Source organism: Ixodes scapularis, unplaced genomic scaffold (assembly GCF_016920785.2).
Source record: "Ixodes scapularis isolate PalLabHiFi unplaced genomic scaffold, ASM1692078v2 PGA_scaffold0__279_contigs__length_252992795, whole genome shotgun sequence".
Classification (NCBI taxonomy): Eukaryota; Metazoa; Arthropoda; class Arachnida; order Ixodida; family Ixodidae; genus Ixodes; species Ixodes scapularis.
This window is the reverse complement of record NW_024609835.1, coordinates 158,795,139-158,817,936: the sequence shown is the minus strand read 5'-3', so window position 1 is coordinate 158,817,936 and position 22,798 is coordinate 158,795,139.

Below are 22,798 nucleotides of genomic sequence, written 5' to 3'. Positions count from 1 at the left end.
CATTATTCCCATCATTAAGCAGTTCTTAATATTGTTAATGAGAACGACCTCACTGTTAGTAAAAGCGTCTTAAATATTTTTATGCACTTAGCTTTAGAGCTTAATAACTTCACATTTATGAATGAGCATTATTTACAAATACATGGCGCAGCAATGGGATCTCGCTTCTCTCCCTCCTATGCAAATATATATATGATGTCTTTAGAAGAGCGACTACTTAACTCCTTCCCGCATAAACCCCTTTTTTATAAACGTTTCCTAGACGACATATTTATAATTTGGAATAATGGGGAAGATAAGCTCTTTGAATTTATTAATTTTGCCAACAATTTTATTCCACATATTAAATTTACGTATAAATACTCTGATACAGAAATAGAGTTTCTAGATATTAAGGTAAGACTTACTGAAAATGGATTGAAAGCAACCTTATATCGAAAACCTACAGATAGACGTCAATTTCTACATTATAAAAGCTGTCATCCAATACAAAACAAAAAAGGTATACCATACAGTCAAATGCTACGCTTAAGACGCTTATGTTCAGAAGATAAGGATTTTGATATAAAAGCTAGAGCACTAGGAGAGGATTTCATTAACCGTGGATACCCCTTACCGCTAATAAATAATTCTATATCAAAAAGTCGAGCGATCTCTCGGAACGCGTGTTTAGTAGAGCGGCCGAAAAGTAATAATCATGAATTACGACTAATCTTACCTTACCAATCAAAACTTCCAAACATAAACAATATTCTTAGACGACACATGAATATTTTACACATGGACACAGCTTTAAAGGCAGTTATCCCTCGACCCCCTGGTATAGCGTTCAAGAGACCGCGTAATTTATTAGATTTATTTAAACAGTCCCGAAACTCCATCGGACGTAGCCTGGTCCCGATTGGTTGCACCAAGTGCAATCATAACCAATGCAGTTTATGTGGCGACATAATTATAGCTAACTCTATTCCTAGCACAGCGAATAACTTTAATTGGAAAATAAATGGTACCTTTGACTGTAATTCGGAAAATGTTATTTATTTAATTCAATGTAGAAAATGCCAAATTCAATACATAGGAGAAACTAAAACAAGCATAAGAAAACGCATGAATCTACATAAAAGTCATATACGTAAACACGTTGCCGGACCGGTTTCCCGGCACTTAAACTCCGCAGGACATAACGCACTTTCTGATTTTAATTTTATTATAATCCAGGGGGGCTTTCGAACCACCAGAGATCGAAAAAATAAAGAATCTGAATTTATCTATAGATTTCATACTTTAGAACCGAAGGGCCTTAACAGTTCGAAAGGATCATTGCCGTCTTTTTTTATGGACAATTAATTGAGATCTTCTAATGGGTACCGCACTGTTGCTTTTTTTTTTTTCTCGCTTCATCGTTTAATGTGACACGAGCAAACGCGTAACATTGGGCCTCTCATTAGAGAGTTTTAGTAGATCGTGTTTTCAGGCCACGCTAATCGTAGCGGGAGCTCGCGCTGCCACTTCGATGCATGCTCTGAAGCGCGCGCTCGCAGCGGTAGCGGGCCTTTGAAAACGATCTACTAAAACTCCCTATTGGCTTCACATGACACCAGGTATAGTTGGGTTATACCCAACCACATGTCCCAAAAACTGGTTTTATGATAAGAATGGCAGTAATAATATTATATTTAATTATTTCCATAGTATTTATTGCATTGGTATCGGGATATATTAAACTTTTAAGCGAGAATTTAGTTGAGTAGGTACCCGCTAAACGGTAAGCATTTTTTCAATTAACTTCTTCTTTTTTCCGGCCGTTTTTTCTTTGATTGAAAGAAAAGGAGAACGAAGTCTTCTCACTTGACTGACGAAGAGCCTACCAGGCCCGAAACGTTTCACTTTTTTGGCAACCTCCTCGGCTAACTCCTTTAAGGGCTAATATTTTGTTGAGTATATATATATATATATATATATATATATATATACGTCGGTGCCAACGAAATTTTCATTGGCACCGACATTATAATGGCCGCCCTCGCCGAGCTTTGGCTTTCGCGACGTGCTGCGATCGCTCTAGCGGCAGCTCTGGCTTAGATATCATACCTCTTTCAACAATATTTTCTGCTGCGATACCTTCTCGATACCTCCCCTAATCTTCCGCCATAGTAACTGCTTTGCTGGCGCTGGCCATGGGTGAATAACCGATGTAAAAAGCGATGGGGCAAACCCCCATCGGTTATACACCAACTCATTGTTTGTAAACACGCGCGCTTTTGCCTACAGGAGCTGTGGGCACTGCGCACGCACACGAACCTGTTTTTTGAAGAGCTAAGTGTCTGCGCATGCTCTGTTCAACAGCCAGCGCCATCGCCTTGGCGTGACGTCATGACCTCGAGTGGGTGTATTCTCCCTTTCACCTTATGTTGTACCGCAGCGAAGGCTAGAAGCGCGAGCTCATACTTTTGGCAGCGGCCCTAATGCACGAGAGTTTGCGCCGCCGCGATCTGCCCTAGAGCAAGGAGCTCACGCTCGTAGCCTTCCCTGCGGTACGCCTTAAGGCCCGTTCACACAGTTGCGTTCGGAGCGACCACTACGCTTACGAAGGAATGCAACCGGTGGGAACGACCAGTTACCATAGCAACGAAGCGCCAAACGGTCGTTTCGTTCGTGTTCGTTCGCAACGCAAGGAGTTGAGCCGGGCTGAACTTCTTCGTTACGTTCGGAAACGACTGCAACGACAGACCAATCACAGGTCGAGGAGAGCTTGGTCGCGCGCGTTGCATGCCAGTCGTGCCGGGCTCCTTTTATCTGCAAACATGGCGTCGGTGGTGATCATCGACGTGGGCGGCGTGGTGGAAGCACATCGTTCCCCGTAAAAGCACTATCCTTGACTGTGAATTTTCGTCGAGTGTCGTTATAACAACCCAGCGCGAACTAAAAGGGAAGATCCACCTACTCGTGCGGCCATCTCGAGGCGGCACTCTCAAGACAGCAGAAACGTCCGTGCAGTCGTGCTTGTTTACTTCGACTACAGTGGTGCTTTCTTAGCATTTGTGACCTCGAACATCGCCCGGATTTCTTCTTTGCGCATTCTATGCGTGTGCTCAAGTTCAAAATATTACTGGCGCGTACCGCATAAAGGATGCGAATTTTCACGCGTTTTCATCACCCCTGAAAGGTGATTAGTGTTAGCAATGCTGAACGCTCGCAACGTCTAGCTGATCACGAAATTTTATTTCTACGTTGCTATATCGCTGCTAATATTACATCGTCTTTTATAATCGGAGAAAAGACGTGTGGCGAGATCTGTACTGTTGGCAAAGTCGTGTATTAAAGTCGTGATCTTGCAAGACGGCGTACTGCATCTTTTTCTTTCTTTAATGCCTGGAAGCGTATCCTGAAGAAAAAAAGTTTGTGGTCATAGAAGACGGTCTGTCTATAATCTGTTATGCAAGTGAGTGGCAGCGCGTTCTCTGCTTTTTAGAGGCACTGCTGAAACAGCTGACGGCGGCGAGAGGTGGTCGCCGTGCTGCCGACCCGCTGCGCTTGTTGCAGTGGTTGCAGGAATGTACGCGCGGCGCAGGGTGGTCGTTCCGGTCGCTCCGGTCACAACGGACGCAGTCGTGGATAACGGGCTCGTTTTAGATGTCTAAACCAACCTTTACACAGCTATTTGTAGGCGCACAGCAGATCTTCGTGACTGTACGCCGTAGCCGAAACCTCCGGCTGCTCCGGTGAGGACCTTGCGTCGGGCACGAAACCGTCCGTCATGTTTGTTACTATTGGCTAGGCGCAAGAGCTGAAGCTCGTTTCTCATTGGCTGTTGATTCATGTGATTGCATGCGGTCGCATGTGTGTGTACACGTCGCGCACAGTTGTCGTTGAAGTCGCAGCGGTTGCATTCGTCGCTCCGAACGCAAATGTGTGAACGGGCCTTTAAGGTGAAATAGGGTGTAACTGAGGCAGGCCAGCTCAGTTGAACTCAGTTATCGTTAGCGGGTTAATGACAGTTGGCGCCGCCGTGTAACTTCGGCCGACCCCGATTAAGTCAACTGTTTTTGGCTTAATGACAGTTAAGAACGTTAGTCTAACTAGGGTATTAGAAACCCCCGTTTTTTAGAATCCCTTTATAGAGAAACCCAGATTAGTAAAAATGGCGATGAGCCTGCTTTTAGCGAATTCGGCCGCCACGAAGCGGCGTTTACGGGTGGGTCCAGGCGGGTTAACATTTGTGAATGAGCCACCGCAGACTGTCGTCGCAAAGCGCTGTGAAAGGGGGTCCGGGTGGGTTAACACGCGCCCCAGCGGTACACGCGCGAAGTAGGGCAGCGTTTTAAACACCATCCACTTTTTCGATTAATGCTCTGTTCTAAACCGAGCTTCGATAAAACGTGCCTGTTCTCTAAAACGTGTTTCGATGAAATGGGGTTCGATCAACCTTAGTGAACCCGTCCACGAGACGTGGCCACAAAAAAGTCGCCTCCGCTAGCGCTCGCGAAATAGGACTGCGTGAAGGCCCGCCCACACTAGCGAGAAAACGCGCGCGGCGCACCGCGCGCGGCAAGACGCGTCCCGCGTTTTGAAGACCACACTACCTAGTGTTTTGCCACCGCAGCCGTCACGCCAATTGAGCCAGCTTTACATCAGCTACTGAGCCCGACAGATACCGGTGCTTATTCCTTCGAAAGCTGCTTCGGAACCCACTTCGGGAACACTTCGGGAACCCTTGCGCTAGCGTCGCGAAGTCGGCACGAAAGGCCTTCACACAACTCGAGTGACAATAAACGGGCAATAAGGGTCGCAAAAAAAACAAAAAAACAACTCACCGGTGAGGCCGAAATTCTCGCCGATGATCACCCATCGGTTCAGCTTCGCACCTTTCTCCTTGAACTCGGGGTGTATTTTATCATATAGAAATGGGTATATGCGCGCCGTTTCAATAACACGCTCCATTGTCCAGGTGTTGTTGTCACGCTCATGGCAGAAAGAAGCTTGGCTGACTCGTCACTACTCGGCGGCTCAACTTTGGCGCCAAAGCGTTGCCATGGCATCCCACATGACTAAATGTGACGCCTCTGATTGGCGCGTCCGTCCCAGCGGCGCGCTAATCAGGGAAATCTTCCCGCTCAGCTGGTTTAGCGAAACGCGTTCTAAACGCGCGCGGCGTGCCGCCCGCGTTTTATCGCTGTGGGTGAGCCTTAACGCTGACGTGAAATCGTGTCCTATGCGCAGGGCAAATTTGGCTGCTTCTTGCTCAGGGGTTGCAATAATGTCAGAACGCCAAACTCTTATTGGCTGGTTGAAACAAATAGTGGGTAGGCCTTAAGGCGCCTAGCATTGAGGTCTACGCACTATCCTTAAAATCAAAGCCATTCAGAACTCGACGTCGTTGTGACGTTACCTCAACCCCTGCGCAAGAACCAGACCACTTGATCTCCGCATAGGATTCCTTAAAGCACGATTCACTATTTTAAACTAGCGTCTCTGAGCATCCCTCAGCTTCTGTCCACAGGCACTTAAGTCACGTTCACACTTGCGACTAGCGACAGTCGTGTGAGTGACTAGCGACATGCGACTTACGACATGCGACCACCGACGTTCACACTGCGGGTGAATGGCGAGTCGCTACCGGAGAGTCGCTTCCAGGAAGCTCTCGGGAACCGCCATCGACTCTGTACTCCTCGCTGCAGCTCGGGTTCGCGTTTCGTTGCTTTCCCATTTTATTTGTCTCGCAGCTACACATACGTCGTCGTTGCCATATCAAAAAGACTCGTTATGTTAACCTGGGTCCTTAGGAACCGTACCAAAAAGTACCATCGCTACATCAGCGTGCACTCGCTCGACCTATCGCGTCGCAGTACACACCTGTCAAGACAAAAGTGGCACAGATTTGCTGCCAGGCCGAGTTCTTTTTCGGGCGCTCGTTCAAATTGGGGTGCTGCTTTTATAAAGATGTGGATATTCTTTAATAGAGCTGACCAGAGCCGGCGCAGAGGCCTCCGTGGCTCTGTATCCACGGCCGCTACCACGAACTCAGGTGTTGGACGGACATGATGGCTGGTTGATGTTGATTGCTTCAACCACAGAAGCTCGCTTTTGCGTGCCGGCTGTAAACAAACGCGACGCGCACCCCCCTTCGCTGCGGCGCCGCTGATTGGTTTAGCCACCGGGCGACACGACAATTGGTCCCAAAAATCTGTCTGAAAGCGACTGCTCCACACTGGTCGCTTTTAGAGCGCGGCTGTTAGGCGCCCGTTTCCGGCTTGAGCGGCGTCACCTTCAGCGTAACCGCGCGGTGCATTATGGCTAAATTTCCCCGCTAAATCTAGCGGAAAATTTTTCCCGCTAACTCTAGCGGAAAACTTTCTCTTGGGGTCGCGTGACCTTGGGGGTCGCGTGACCCCTCCCCCGAGGTCACGTGACACTCCCAGGTCACGTGACCCCCTCCTCGAGGTCACCTGACCTCGGGAGGGTCACGTACCCTCACGTGGACCCCCCCTCCCCCAAAATCACGTGACCCCCCCCCCCAGAACACGTGACCCTCAGTACCCTTCCCTCCACCTCTTCAAGAGCTGCGCTCTAATTCGGCGTTACAGGGAGTTGTAAACGGCTTTCACTTTTTTAAACACTCCCTAAGAAAGCGTTTGAAAGACCCAATGGGCACGTTCAGTAGCGCCTCCCTTGCCTCCGAACGGAGTGACTCGAGTCGGAGTCATCGGAGCGCCTACTGAACGGAAAAAAATACCCGCGGCTCCAAACCTGCTTCTACGCAACTTCCGCTTCCTCCCCTGTGCCAGACGGTCTCCGAATAAACTGGAAGCAGACGATGGCGAGCACGATCGCTTTTATTTGACGCCGGTATCGAAGAAGTCATTACAAGGTCGTTGAAAAAAACGCGGGTGATTGTGCACATCAGTGCTGCTGTTCGAAGCGATGCAACGCGATCGAGCCCTTCGCTTGGCGGTGCAAAGACAGCTACTGTTATAAAAGCCGACAAAAAACGTCGTCAGCACACGCAAAATACAAAGCTCAGCGAATCTACCCCGCCGGTTGCGATACTTTTATACGGCCATACGTTCGTTCTGCCCTTCGTAACGAACTTCATATAAAATGTATTCGTATGCACACGGGAAGTTCGGCCGCGCTCGGCGATCCAGGTTTTGTCGGCCGAAGCGAGCCTCAGCCAACGTGCACATCGATTTAGCTACGCAAACAAAACATTAATCGGTATCAAGCTCTGTTTCAGTGTCCAACCGGCTTCCAAAGTCGCGTCCATACCCTGTATTGCTCTGTTGAGCGCGGACAGGACTATCGTCAATATTACCGAGTTTACGTGCAACGGTGATCAAGACACGGCGTCAAATGAACGTTTGCGTTGTTTATTAGCATATTCAAACCAAACAAAATACGGTCCAATGCATTTTCCGAAAGAGCCTTACCTGAAAAAGATATTCGAACGCGTTATTCGTCTTACCTTGAGTACTTTTCATTAACAAAAGCGAGCAAACCACGCACCCGCGACAGAACGGAACCAGCTTATCCCGCCATATTGTATGTTGTTTTCCTCTTTTAGCACCGGAAATCGTCACCAGTCAGGAAATGACGTCATCTTTAGCTCCTTTGACTCTACGTGCACCGTCTCCGGACTCGGTGCTTCGGAGCTTCACTCCGAAGCCCCGGAGTTACGTGCACCGGAAGTGACTTTTGGCCGTCCAGTGGAAGGAGTCAGTGACTCCTTGACTCCGGGGCCGCTACTGAACGCGCCCAATGCGACGCCACAAGTACAACGAAAACGCGACTTATCAGAGCCGTATATATCTAAAGTTTGGCCATTCATTGGGAAGTATAGGAGTCAAATGAGGAGACGACATTGGCCGAAAGCGTGCTGAGCGTGTTCCAAGCATAGAGTTATTATAATGTACGCTAGAAGTTCAAGTGGCGCTAGTGTGCTGACGCAAATTGAAGCAGACAGCAACCAGTCGAAAATTGACTTCCGGTAATGCATTTCTATGGGAAAAAGTGAGTGCATTTTCTCCCTGCGCTCGATCATAGGAGCAAATATCCCAAATAATTAGTACGTACTAGGTAGCTTGGAACATTTCTCAGTCAGGCCGACGAAAGAATTGGTCAGTTACGGCGTTTTTCTTTTGAATTTATCGCATTAAAAACGGTGCTAAAACGGCTTCGTATGTGTATTTATGTGCACTGTCGGACACTGTTAGCGCGGACGCGGCGTCGGCGATTTCCAGGATGGGGGATATACATGCCAAACGAATTTGGAAAATCGAGAGCGGCGAAAAGAACTACGGAGTAACACTGGATCAGTAACTCGCAGTGCATGTACGATGAAAATAAATTGAAGGCCACGCAATCTATTCTGATTTTAAATAAGTAAGTACCGCTTTATTCTTTCTGCCCTGAGCGAAGCTGCTTGTTCTACGTTCAAAATATCACACGCGCGCTCGATATCTTTGAGAAGAAGTGCGCAATAAAAGCTGCCCGGCAAAGAAAACAATACGAAGAGAGGCCTTTCATAGCCCACGGGCTTTATTCTCTACGTTTTGAAGGTTTTTATCCGCTCATGCACGACAGGATCATTTTCATATGGTGACAGGACTCGCATATTATCAATATGCAAGCGTCACCGGAATGCTGGCGAGCCTTGAACACACTCTATATTCGTTTCGATTGTAATTTTGTTTTGAATCGTCGCTTCTTTTTACACATCTGCTGCGGAACACACGTTTGGGACTGAAGTATAGAGAAGTTAAAGATCGTTCACTGATGAAGAAAAATGCGCTAACTAAAGCAATTACACTTATACAGTGTTAATCAAGGTACATGTTATTCGGTTCAACCCAAATAACCAAAGCGTTCCGTGTTATTTTCTGGCGAAGAGACAAAATGCACGCGCGTTTTCCCATAGGAATGCACAGGAGTACAGCAAAAGTAGACTGGTTGCTGTCTGCTTCAATTTGCGTCACGGAAGTCGCATAGACACTAGCGCCAGTTGAACCTCTAGCGTGCATTATAATAACTCTATAACCATGCATGAAGGCAGTTTCGAAGTTTTATTCGACGATTGAAATGGATGTGAGGCACGTCTCAGATAATGTTGACCAAGTTCTAGCCCGAACAGAAGTTTGGGTGCCGCACCAATCGAGCGAACAGGCGCGGTAATAATAGCACCGGGAACGATGCCTGAGACCCCACCAAGGCGGCGGCAGAAAGGTGAACTAAAGTGCGCCGTCGAAGCGTGACGACAAACAACTGGCTCCTCGTCTGGCGATTGGTTCAAACGATAGACGCGCTCTTGGTTTCGATTTCGGTGGCGAGATGTGAAGGAAAATTTTTTTTTGAACGTTGGATAATCTTTTACAGTTGTAGTTGGGAATTAATAGGTTTCATACCGTGTATAAAAGCACAATCTGAAGCGATCCCTCCGTTTGTCACTGGTTGAACGCAACCCGCACTGCTACCTCGGGCACGTAACAAGCATCGAGCAACCATGGACAAAAAAAAGAAAAAGGTACGAGCGCCGGGGGCGGTGAACTTTTGGTTTTGGTTTCGTGCGTCGTCTCGTGTTCGCTTTGCGAACTGGTGTCTCACCAATCATGCCGCGTTTATGTGCAGTAGTAGGTTGCGGGAAAGGTCGGCTAAAGACGTGCGGCCGATCGGGCGACGTTAGTTTGCATAAACTGCCGACCGATGCAGCAATGCGCAGCATTTGGTTGCGCGCCGTCGTCTTGCGTAGAGCTGTGGACAGCGGTGTCAGGATTTGTTCGTTGCATTTCTGACCAGACGACTTTGAGCAGCACCTTCACGTCAGCCGGAGTCTGGGTAAAAGTGGGGCGGGGAGTCGCTCTGAGGGGGCGACCGAGGAGTTGGTGGTAGGTCTGGGGCGCCCTCGTAAAGCGCCAATCCAGAGTTCTGCGTCCTTAGCAGCATCTCCCGTTCAGTCGGCGTGAGGTCGCTGAACGGGAGCTCAAACTCGTTTGCGAGCGCGGCGTTGTCGTCCATTTCTTCCAGGGTTTCTTCACAGACCGCCGTGCACTAGAGCGAACCACGGGAACCACACTGAGTGTGCACTAAATCCTACCGATGCCGACAGTGCTCCCTGACGTCACTTCTCTTACCAGAGGCGAAAAAGGGAAGAAATCTGATTGTTTGTTTCGGTTTCGCAAATTTATTTGCAGGTACAGAAATAAGAGTCACAACGTTCTAGAAAAAATTGTGTGGCATGCCAGGAAACCAATGCTTCCGAAAACACCTTCTTTTTTAAATTAAATTTCCTTCATGGTCCCTTTAAGGGAAACGTCCCATAAAGGCTAAACAGCATGCAAGCGATTTAGCGAGCGACAAGACGAGCGACGGAAACAGCGACGAGAGTCAGCAGCGAGCGACGGAGATTCCTCAATGTCGCTTGCAACATTGCTCGGTTTTTAGATTTCTAGAAAATGTCGCTCATCGCCTTGGTCGCTTGCTCCCGCCGCTTTCATGCGGTTTGCCCCATCGCGCGACTGACCGAGCGACAGCGAAGCGGGTCGTCGTCGCTTGTTTTGTCGCTGGCTAAATCACTTGCATACGGTTCAGCCTTAATGCAACGCGCGGTTATGCCGACGGCGACGGCGACGACGCTCAAACCGGAAAACGGCGCCTAAGAGCTGCGCTCTAAAACATCGGGTATTTCAGCAGACCTTATTTTCTCATCAATGTTAGCTTTCCTGAGCACACAGCCCTACAAAACGTTCCGAGTCGCAACCAACGCTAACTTTTTTTTTTTTTTCTGTCTTCTTTTACACAAGGTTGTAAAATTGAGGACTCCCTTCATGCGCTGGCGGTAACAGCTACGCTGCGATCATCCAGTCTTGGGCGAAATACTCGGAAGAAGTATTTAAGTTAAGTTACTAAATACCTGCTTCATAAAGTTCTTAAAATACTACTCAAGTTAGATTCACTGTAAAGTATCTTGAGTAGAGTTAGAAATGTAATTTAATAACTTTTGAAGATACTTCCACATTGCGTAATTCGTATCGACGTCAGTGGAAAACACAATTATGTAGTTGCGCAAATGTTCTTTAGTGGAATGGTTTATTAGCACGCAACAACACAAAGCGGAAAACAAACAAGCAAACAAAAACATCCTAGGGCTATTTTATGTCCAACCATAAGGAAGCAGGATATCACTGATACATGTTACAAAACAATTTTGGGGAAAAAAAAAAAAAAAGTAATCGCTTTAGCTATTTGCAACTTTAACGACCACCTTTCCAAAAAACACTCGACCCCAGGGGCAACAAACCGTCTTCGAGCCCAGTCACTGAGTTTGAGGCTAGACTCTCACCGGCGTCCCTCCTAACCCTAACCGAGTGGACTGTGATTTCACTAGGCGCAGCCTGCGTAGGCGCAGTTTTAAACGCTGCTGGCGGCTAAATTCTCGTCTTTTCCCGCTATATTTTGTGTTTCATGGTACATGTATTTTCCCGAGGACGTTGAGAAAGCATTGCGCCACATTTTAAAAAACAAAAAAAAAGCAAAAAAAACTAAACTATTTTTGTTGGGTACGCGCGCGACAGAACGAATGCGGCTAGAATGTATAGTTCTAGTTATTTTTTTTTTCTTACGATAAGTTTTGACGGCACCGCGGGATTTGCCGCATGTGAAACGACAAAGCGTTTTGCTGTCAAAAATAAATTACAACAGAAGAGGGCCGAAAGTCAGGCATTTTTCACGTTCACAAATAACGTGTTTACCGATGGACAGGACACGGACATACAATTGAGAAAGTGTTAACATTCGCACAATATATCGTACGTACCACACGATGCAGCGTTATCCGAAAAGAATTTATTTGAGAAAGATCTCAAATAACACAATCACAGTCGACGACCGTCCGATCTTGACGATCGGACGGAATCCGAGATGACTTCGTTTTGGGGCACGTTTTGGGGAGAGCTTCCTTTTTTCACAAACGCACCAAGGCAAAGGAACCAACGCGACTGACCCGTTTCTCACCCCAACCCGGACAACTATTTTTTTGGAGATGACTGAGGATTCTACGCGGATTGTCTCTGGGAGGGCGGAGAACAATGTTCGCAAAATCACCTCCTTCGTTTCCCGTGAGTGTCGAGCAGAAAAGCTTGAATGGCAGGCATTTACCAGCCTTATTTCTCACAGTGGAAGATAACACAGAAAGGGTACGCAGCACGCATAAAAAAATTAAGTGGAAACTTTCAAGAGGGGCGAGAAAACGTCGAATGCAAAACCGCAAAAACGTAGGTAGAGAACCGCGCTGAGCGGGTCTTCACAGTCCCAGAGAGTGGCAGAAAATGTCTAGCTGATAGAGGGCGCGAGATTCGCACCAGCCGCATCAGCATCAGCAACATGGCGGCGGCCTAGGAGCATTTTTTGGAAAGGTGTATAAAAGGCGCGCTGGTGCCTAGAAATAGAGTTTGAGAATGCGACGTTACCTGGATCAAAAGATAATTGAGAAAAACGGAAGCTTCGTATGAACCGACGTCCACCTAAGCCTAATATCGTTAAAACAAGAACTGTAGTGGTGAACACTTGAGTGCCTTATATCATTGAAAAACAGCTGTCAGCAAGGAAGGGAATATTGCTTTCTTCTTGATGGCAAGGGTTTGTTGTTGTTCTCTTCAAAAGAGATACTACAGCTGTGGTGGATGTAGCAGACGCCTGTTCTGCTGCAGGTCGCTCTCCATTGTGATAGTCCAGCCGGAAGTTGGGACGCCGTGACAACAGCGACACTCACGTTCGCTCGTGCTTTTCGCCAGTATTTCTACGACCAACCGCCAGGATCGCGACAGGCAACAGCATGACACTCCGGCGTCTGTGACGTCATTTGTTGCCACTTCGGGACCCTTTTGATATATGGGCGGGATAGGACGCTAAACACACCAGTCGGAAATGCGCTCCGGGCACCATAGCGACAGTGGCGCGAACACTGTTGCCCTGCAGTGCCAAGTATGGGAGCGGCGGTGAACAGTGACAGTCGCGCCCCTAATGGACCTAGAGTTATCGCCAGCAGACAACGCGGCAAAAACGTATAAGCTCCGTGACGTTCCAGATATTTGAGAGACCCATTTTTCTATCATGACAGCTGAAAGAATTAATTACGTTCAGTGTGTTTGCAAAACGATATCCACTGATCACAACCGCAACGATTTAGCGCGCATGGAAATAGACATTTATCTATTTTTTAAGTAGGGCAGATTTTTACGTACAACTGACTCGCGCCTGAAAAGCGGAAAGTAGGATTTACCCATTAGAACTATGTTCTCAATGCGTACTTTTGATATGAGGTACAACGTGCAAAGCTTGTTATGTCGCCATTTCAGAATAGATGGTCACAAAAAGATGCCAAAACTTCAAAGTAAGAGCACCAGTCGGCCAAGCGGATATCGCTAGAAAGCCGACCGGTTACAAGCGTACCCACAAGCCGGCACGCACATAACCACAATACACCGAAAGGGACAAAACAATGACTGTATGTACAGGCACTTCACAAACATTGCAGTAGTAAGAATAAAGCGCAACTGAAAACAGAAGAGCAATTTTGGGCGCCCCACCCCAAACCAAAACAAAAAGTTATCGTGAATAAAAAACAAGCCCGAGACGCCATAAATGCCTTAGAGTTCAAAGAAACAAAGATAAAGAGTACGGGCGTAACATAGCAGACGGCCGGTGTTTGTAAGCAACAAAGTGGCTGAGAAAGAGGACGTCCTCGCTGCAGCACAGAACGTGTAAAAGGACCTAAACCGGCTGGTGTACACAGCCCACATGGAATACCTGCGTGGGATTGCGGAAAGGGCTGCTCATTTTCCCAAGATTTTCTGGGCATAGGTTAAAAAAACCAGCGTCGGTCCTCCTCTGTTCCAGTGTTCGAGAAAGATGGGGTTTCTATCAGTAACCCCCAGACGGTTGCTGAGCTCTTCAGTGCCGACTTTTCCTCCGCTTGGGCTGCCTGTGTTGACCCAGACGTGCCTTTTGTGTTTGGTGGTCTTACCGCCTCAAGTGTCGTCCCCTGTACTTCTGCAGAGGCTGGTCACGGTAATCCAGTACAACAGTATGATCAACCCAGAACCCAAGAATCAGACTGCACTCTGCTTTCCACTCCTATTAAAACCGAGGAGGACGTGGCAGAGGCGCTGCACTGCATTAATGCGTCCCAGGGTCCAGGGCCTTCACCCGGCATCTCTACGTGCCTGAGGCAGCAGATTAAGACCAGTCCTTACCGTGCTGTTCACTAACTCTCTATCGACAAGGAATGTTCCAAGACAATGGAAAAGTGTCACAGTGACACCAGTGTACAAGAGGGCAAATGCCCCCTCAGACGTTACCGCATTGTACCGCCCCATCTCAGCGACCTGTATCGTCTGCAGAGCTATAGACCGATGCCACCAAGCGAACTGCGCAGGCGTGCGCATTCCGGAAGTGGTGCCGCCGCCATGCTACTTGTAGTCATCCCTTCCCGGCTTCCCGGCTACATACGGCTGCGCGTAGGTACATCATCACAGATTATCATTTGGCACGCCCCGGTATCACCTTGATTCTCTTGCATGTTTTTACTTCACAAGATTGTGTTGTTTGTGAGGCCTTACGTTCCTCAGCAAGTGCAGAAAAGCATTTTCAGTCGTCGTATTGCTTTAGGATCGCCTTGTTGTCTGCTTTGTCGTCGTCTGCTTCTTCGTCTTCGTGAACGCGTGAGCCCACTGCCGTTCACGCAGTAATCCCACTGCGGCCGCAAAAACAAAAAAACGGCGCTATTACTCGAGCATTCCGACTCCTCGGACGTCTCAATTACCTTGCAAACAAGTGAACATCTAGTGCAATAGCAAAGAACAACAAAATTCGAGGGACCATCGGCTTGGTGTAGCACCACGGAACAGCATCAAATGGGATGAAAAACTGAGCTTGGTGGTGCTCAGTCTTGTGCATAACGTTTAATCAGCCATCAAGTAAGAGGAGCTAAATAGACTTTCTCGGTGAGCGATAGTTTTCTAAAAGTTGTTTCATTCTGGTTGACAGCCTGTGCGACAGAGTACAGATGAACAGCGGAAGAAGCCTGCACACAAAGAACTGATCTACAGAAAGGCCATGCCTGACGCGCCGTAATAATTGGCATCTATCAAAAAGAAGCAACCATGCCAGGTACCTGAAAGCTTGGGGTGGAGATGATATTTCGTGCGCAGTTTCTATTCAGTTTTATTTTTTTTTTTTTGCGCAAAATCCGAACGCTAACAGTCGCCCGACGGGGGAAGCTTTTTTCTGCGGTCTCGACTGGTGCTAATGCAGAATGGATCAGTAATACCAGCCTAATAGACCACCACAAAATGAATGAGGTTCGTTTGTTACATATTTGGCCGTAGGTACGTGTTGCACTTCTAAATTGCATTATGTAATATTTTCACGTTTGTATGAAAAAAAAATGAAGGCTGCTTCTGAAAAGGTTGTTTTATTTCAAGTGGTGCATATCGGGAATCGCTGCTCTTTTTTAATGATTGTCCTAATCTTTTGAAGCAGAGTTGTGCTTGAAACATGTCGTCGCAATAACAGTTATAACCACCAAAATACACCGAGCAAGATGTGTATTAAAAACGGCCTCCACAAAGCAGTGCAGAGGTCCTATTTGAGATAGACCAACGAATAGACCGCGACGGAGCAAATGGTCAGAGAGATTCCAGCTTACGGAACACTTCGGCACGCTCTTTGTCTCGTGCCCTGTAATCTTATACATTCTTTCTTCCGGGAAGACATAATATCCGAGGCCTTTTTGCCTGGTGCTGTTATTATAGCTCCGTGGCACACAACATGTGAAGCCACCGATTGAAAACCATGAGTAAACACCTGGCTAAAAGTCTCGTGCTAACCCGAAAACTTCCAAACGCCGGGCGTAGAATGCGCATCGACGCGGCCGGAAAACTGGGGAGAACTACAGGTACCAGGATGCACCGCGGCAGCGGTGGCGTCGCGCAACTCCTGGTGAGATCGGTCTATTGTCAAAAGTAAACTAATTAATCACTTTGAGACGCATAACCTGTTGTCAGCGCAGCAGCATGGTTTAAGACCAGGTCGAAGCTGTGAGTCGGCCCTGGCTGTGGTCGTCCATACTGCCAGCGAGTACTTGTATAGCCGTACTCCCTCTGCCCTCGTGCAGAGAGACTTCAGGCAAGCATCCGACAGGGTGCACCACAGAAGTCTAATTTAAAAGTTCCAGGGCTTCGGCGTTTCTGGGGAACTTCGTGACTGACTGGCAGACTTTTTGCATAAGCGAACCCAGTGTGTTGTCTTTCACGGTGCCGCCTCCTGTCCTGGTGAAGTTTTATCTGGAGTGGCCCAGGGCAGCGTACTAGGCCCCACCCTCTTCAATGTGTTTGTCAACGATGTTGTTGCGCCGCTACAGTGCAAGCCTCTGCTCTACGCAGACGACCTCACGCTCAATCATCCCATTTCCGACCCTATTCACCAGCAACAGCTCCAGCCGACCTTGAGGCAGTATACGGCTTATGCTGCCAGAATAGGCTACCACTACACTCTGTTTCACCTTATGTTGTACCGCAGCGGAGGCTAGAAGCGCGAGCTCATAGCGTTGGCAGCTGCCCTTGGTGCACGAGAGCTTGTGCCGCCGAGGTGTGCCCTAGAGCAAGGAGCTCGCGGTTCTAGCCTTTCCTGCGGTACGACACAAGGTGAAACAGAGTATAAACGCTGAGTAGTAGTAGTATGCGTTTTGGGGAGGGGGGTTCGGAAGCCGACTGTTGTTGGGGCGTACTTAGACGCCCATGTCACAGTCGGAGGGGAAGGGTTCTTGGGAAATAAAGAGGGGAAAAGGGGCAGTAGGAGAGGGGGGAAGGGTGGGGTTTTTCTCGTCTTTCTCTAACCGTCGAAGTCAAATTTGCAGGCGGGGGGTCTGTAAGGGTCATAGCCATCGGCAAGGCTAGTTTGAATAGGTTCCAGTCGCCTAGATGGTGATTGGGGAAGTCCGATGTAGGCGAAAGAAGGTAGTTTCCTAATTCAGTTCGACCACAGGGAGTAGTATTGATGAGTCAGTCTGTCGGAAAGGCTGCTGTCACCATTTCTCTCTTTGTTGCCTTTTTCGTCAGAGGAGGGAGATTAATCCTGTCTCGTCCAGGTAGCTCTCCAGTGCCTTCAGCGCCTTCTTTTTGGTACAGTTTGTGCCTCGAGGTCTGGTGATCTACTCCAGAGAGCTGTAGGGTACGTTGAGTTTTCTGTACACTCTTCCTGGAGTGCCCTTCTTCCACTGTCGTAGAGGGTGCATTGTAGGATGAGGTGGACGTCATCTGCGCGAGTCCCACAGGTGTTGCAGTCTGGACTCCTAGAGGGTCTCATCCTGTTGGTCCATGCGGGGGTGAGGGCGCTGCCCGTCCGAAGTCGGTGGAAGACAGCCGCCGTTGCCCTGTTCATGCGTGCTGGGAGCCGGGCCGGGTGTTCGCCTTCTGCCATCCTTGCGTCTGGATGCTGACTTGCGATCTCCCTCGCCACAAGGAGCTTGGCGTCCGCGGACGGGGGCACCTTGGATGTGGGCGTAGAGGGCTCATCGTGGGCGAAGTTGGCCATCTGGTCGGCGATCTCGTTTCCCCTTTTTGCCACAGTGGCTTGGCAGCCACTGAAACATGAACTGGTGTCCGAGTTGCTCCAACGTCATCGCTTCTGCTGCGGAAAAGAAGAAGAAGGTTGCGGCGAGCGGACGCATGCTCATTAAGGCTCCGCGAAAAACCGATGTTTCGTGCTGAAATTCTTGATTTCCGTGCGAGAAGAAGTCTTGGATAGACAGCGTTAGTGACCCAGTTCACGTGGATACCCTCCTCAAGCTGGTGAGCGGAATATTTTGATTTTAGAGGCATTTTGTTTTGAACCCACGAGGAACCTCGCTAAGCCTCGTTGGGCCTTGCTCGACTAGGGCGATGAGCCGAGTTCGCTCGGTGCGGCCGCCCTACTGGCCCTAACCAGCTAAGCGTCACCACGTGGAACCGCCGCGGCGGCGGTGGAAAACGCAAGATGGAAGTAATATCGACGGAAGCTCTCGTGCTCAGCCCCAGGACCGGATACGATCCGGACAAGGTGGCTTTTGACTCCATAAATCCAGCGGCGCGGCCCCTTTATACGGATGGAATTCAGAAAACCGCCTCGGAGGAGCAAGTAGGCACGCTACCCGGCAATAGCTGGGTACAAGTTCTGCATAGAAAGAAGACCCAGAAGAAAGAAGTCCATGACCAGCGGAAGGAAGACCGAGGACCTACCAGTAGAGCAACGGAGGTCAAGAAGAAAGAGACGAAGAAACCGTTTCGGCTTCCCAGCCTCAAGGAATTCAAGCACAAGATCATTGTGAAGCCACGGAAGACGGCGGTCGACTTGAAAAGCTGCCGGGACCAGATCGGCGAAGCGGTGCAGAACTCGCTCCCGAGGTGTCTTGCGGAGAATTCAATCGTCCGGTTGCTAGAAGAGCAAAACACCATTATGATCTGCACGGACATATGGGACGAAGCCGAAGCGTTGGCGAAGCTTAGAAGTTTGATATTCCCGTCCGGACAACTGGACGTTGAGGCCTACCACGTCTCCCCGAGGGAAGAGGCATGCCGTGGCGTCATTCATGGGGTTCGGCCGGAGCTGTCCAATGCACAGATCAGAGAGAAAATCAGGGCCCCAGGACACGAAATACTCGACGCTAGGAGGCTCGGAAGGTCCAAATCGGCGCTCATCACTTTCGCCGGGACCAAAGTTCCGTTCACGGTCACTTTCAACTGGCTGGAAACGCCCTGCTTTCTATACAAGAAGACAAAGGCAGCCTGCCTTAACTGCGGAGAGGCCGGCCATCGGACGGATGTGTGCAGCAAACCGACGGGTTACGCGTGTGCGATGTGCGGGGCCCCGCAAGCGATGGAGGGACACCCATGTGTCCCGAAGTGCGCACTGTGCGGAGGGGCGCACAAAACATACGACAGTCACTGTCCTGAGAAGTTTGTCAAGGAGAAGAGACAAATTGAGAGAACCGGACGGAGCCGCTCGAGGCACCGCAACGGAGAACAGCAGGTGCGCTGGATGTCGAAGGAGCGGAGTGGCTCAAGGCCGCGTGCTCGCTCTCGCAGCAGATCAGCAAGCTGCAAGAAAAATTCGTCACGCCCGGCGCCTCTTGCCGAAAAGAAAAGGAAGAGGAAAAGTCGTAAAGCCGGGAAGAAGCAAAATTGGAATCAAAGATCTATGTCGCGGGACGGGAAGAACTTGGACCTGGGGGACCAGGAGAAATGGCCCGAGCTGCAGAAAAATGATAAACATATCAATGTGACCAAGAATAACCCGCCCCCGAGGTCAAGCGGGAGTAGTCAGCATACACAAGTCCTCAGGCAGGATGCCCCGAGTAAAGGAGTGGAAGATGTGGAAATGAAGAGCATTTGCTCTGGGACCCCCGGGGTCACTACGGACCAATTTCGAGAAATCGTGGAGGCTGCGGTGAAACAGGCGGTGCAGTCTGCCACGCAGCTTTTAATGGAAAAAATCACGCAGCTTTCCAACAAAGTGGTAGCGTTGGAGCGAAACCGGGAGTTCATGCTCAAGCAACTTGGGACAAGCGGGAAAAAATCGACATTCTTGGAACGAAAAAGAAGTTCCCTGCTCCAGGAGCTAGGGGCGAAGAGAAGATCGCCGACTGATGCACGACGTGAAGTGGAATCAGTAGAAGACACGAATAACCATGTGTCGTCTAAAACAATCATATCTGAAAATATGGCAATGGAACTGCAGGGGGATGGGTCGGAAGCAGGCCAGTCTCAGCCTTCGGTTGTCGCTTGAAACCGATCCCCCTGCGGTAATACTTCTGCAGGAACCTGGAAAGAAGCCCGTAAAAATTAAGGACTACCGGACGGTCGGCGGAACCCAATACTTCACGACCCTCGTCCACAGGACATTCGCGGCCACGGAGAGGCACCTGGACGGGGGCGGAGTGGAGTGTGGGTATGTGGTGATCGTCCCGGTGAAGAAGGGGGACCGGGGTATCCACATAGTGAATCTGTACGGGAACCCCAAGCTTCGCAAGGTTGACTACAGAACTCTCCTGGGAAACGCGGTGAGGGCGGCCGGCAAGGAACCTCTCGTCATCGCGGGGGACTTTAATGCCCCGCACCCGGGATGGGGTTACAAATACGTCACGCCGAAAGGACGCAAACTTTTCGAAGGAATCAACCAGGAACGCCTTACGCTCCTCACGGAACCTGACCAGCCTACCAGGACGGGGACTAGCACGTGCAGAGATACGTGCCCGGACCTCACGCTGGTGAAGAACGTGGGGAGCGCCGACTGGAAGAACCTGGCAGAACAACTTGGAAGCGACCACTGTATCCTTGAAACGACACTAAGAGAGGCAGGATACAAGAGAAAAACTGGAACCGCAAAGATCACGGACTGGGACAAATGGAGGAAGAAAAGAGAAAAGACAGAAGTGCACCTGGCGGACATTGAGGAGTGGGCTGCGGACGTGACCACGAGCCTGCGCCCTTTTGTCACGGAGGTTGAGCTTTCGGAGAAGACCCCGGGTGTGGATGCAAGACTCCTCCACCTTTGGGAGGCCCGGCGTGGTCTGACCAAGAGGTGGAAACGTCAGCGACACAACAAGAAGATTCGTACTAAGATCCAAGAACTAACTAAGGACGCGGAGGACCATGCGGTCGACCTCGCTAGGAACAACTGGTATGGGATTTGTGACTCTATACGCGGCAGCCTCGGTACGGCACGGTCGTGGCGTCTCCTTAGGGCACTCATAGATCCAGCTAAGACTAAGTCGGTTACGGACAGTCGAATAGCTGAACTCATATACGAGTTACCCAACGATACAGAGCAAATCATGGACCAACTCGCGCGCAGATATTTGTGTCTTGAACGCGCGGAGGAAACTCTAGAATATCTAGGACGCGAAAACTCCGAACTTGATAGGCCGGTATCGGTGGCAGAATTCGAGTACGAGCTCGGGGCCATGAAAAAGGGCACCGCGCCGGGGCCCGACACCATCACGGCAAAACTCCTTTATAACTTGGAAGAAGGCGAACTCGGGAAGCTAGTTAATCATTTTAACGAGCACTACTGGGCTAGGGGGGTGACGCCAGCTTGCTGGAAAACCGCTGACATTCGCTTTATTCCCAAGCCCAAAAAGAACTTAAATCTAGAAAATCTTAGACCCATCTCACTTACCTCATGCGTGGGTAAAGCTTTTGAGAGGGTACTAAACACTAGGCTCATGAGGTACTTGGAGAAGGAAAATCTCATGCCCCATACTCAATTTGGGTTTAGACCCCGTACCTCAACACAGGACATCCTCCTGTGGATATACAAAGATCTTTTGGAGAACCCTTCCAGGGGACAAACACGGTGTATTCTCGCTCTTGATTTAAAGGGGGCTTTTGATAACGTTTCGCATGCCAGCGTACTCAGAGGCCTGAACGAGATCCACTGCGGACAGAGAACGTTCGAATACGTACGGAGTTTCTTAACGGACAGGAAGGCTACTCTAACCTTAGGGAGCATGAAATCCAATAGCTTCGAGCTCGGCTCAAAGGGGACGCCTCAAGGGGCTGTTTTATCTCCGCTTCTTTTCAATCTGGCTCTGCGGGGTTTGCCGGAGGCGCTGGGGGCGGTTCCCGGTGTGGAACACGCCATCTACGCCGACGACATCACCCTGTGGTGTCGGGAGGGGAACGACGCGGAGATTGAAGAAAGACTACAGGCGGCTGCCAAAATTGTAGAAGACTACGCTGAGGAGTGCGGTCTAAAGTGTGCACCGGAGAAGTCCAAATTACTTGTCTTGAGGAACCCTTATGAACGTGTGTCGGAACAGATTGAGGTTTGGGTGAGCGGGAAACGGGTCTCTAAACCCACGGAGATTCGTATCCTCGGCCAGCTCATTCGACAAGGCAGGGGCAACAAGTCGACTATCGATAAACTTGACACCATGACCACCCAGGTCTGTGGCATGCTTCGAAGGATAAGAAATCGTAGGAGGGGCATAAAAGAGAAAGAAGCAATGCAACTCGTTCAGGCCTTTATTATCTCCAGAATCACTTACGCCACACCGTACTTGGTCTTGAGTAAAGCGGAACGGCAAAAAATTGATGTTTTGATAAGAAGAGCTTACAAAAGTGCGCTAGGGCTTCCCGAGAGGACAGCGACCGACAAATTACTAAAGTTAGGGGTCCACAACACGATAGATGAGCTTCACGAAGCACATCTCGTGGCTCAGCTAAAGAGGTTGGCGTCCACGAAGAACGGGGCGTGGCTCATGGACAAACTCGGGATGGCGGTTCCGGGAGGAATGCATACGGGTACTGTCCCCGACCACGAGCTGTCAGCAGAAATACGGAAGAAAATAGTGGTGAGTCGTATCCCGAGGAATATGCAACCAGGAAAGGACGACGGCAGAAGAAAGGCCAGATCTGAGGCCCTGTCTAAAACATGGGATCACAGAGAGGGAACGCTCTATGTTGACTGTGGCGGCCCAGTAAACGGAGTTGCCACAATCGCAGTGGCTAACGCCAAGGGTCGGGTGTTAAGATTAGCTTCGGTCAGAGTGGAGTCGGCTGGGCAGGCTGAGGAAGCGGCGATTGCGTTGGCGGTTGTTTGCAACCCCAGGGCGACTGTCATCTCTGACTCCCAGAAAGCATGTGGAAATTTCGCTCGCGGGATGGTGTGCGCAGTCGCTGATAGAATACTACGTAAGACGGAAGTGCAGCGGGTGCATCTGATCTGGTCCCCTGGCCACATGGGGAACACTGGGAATGAGGCAGCAAAT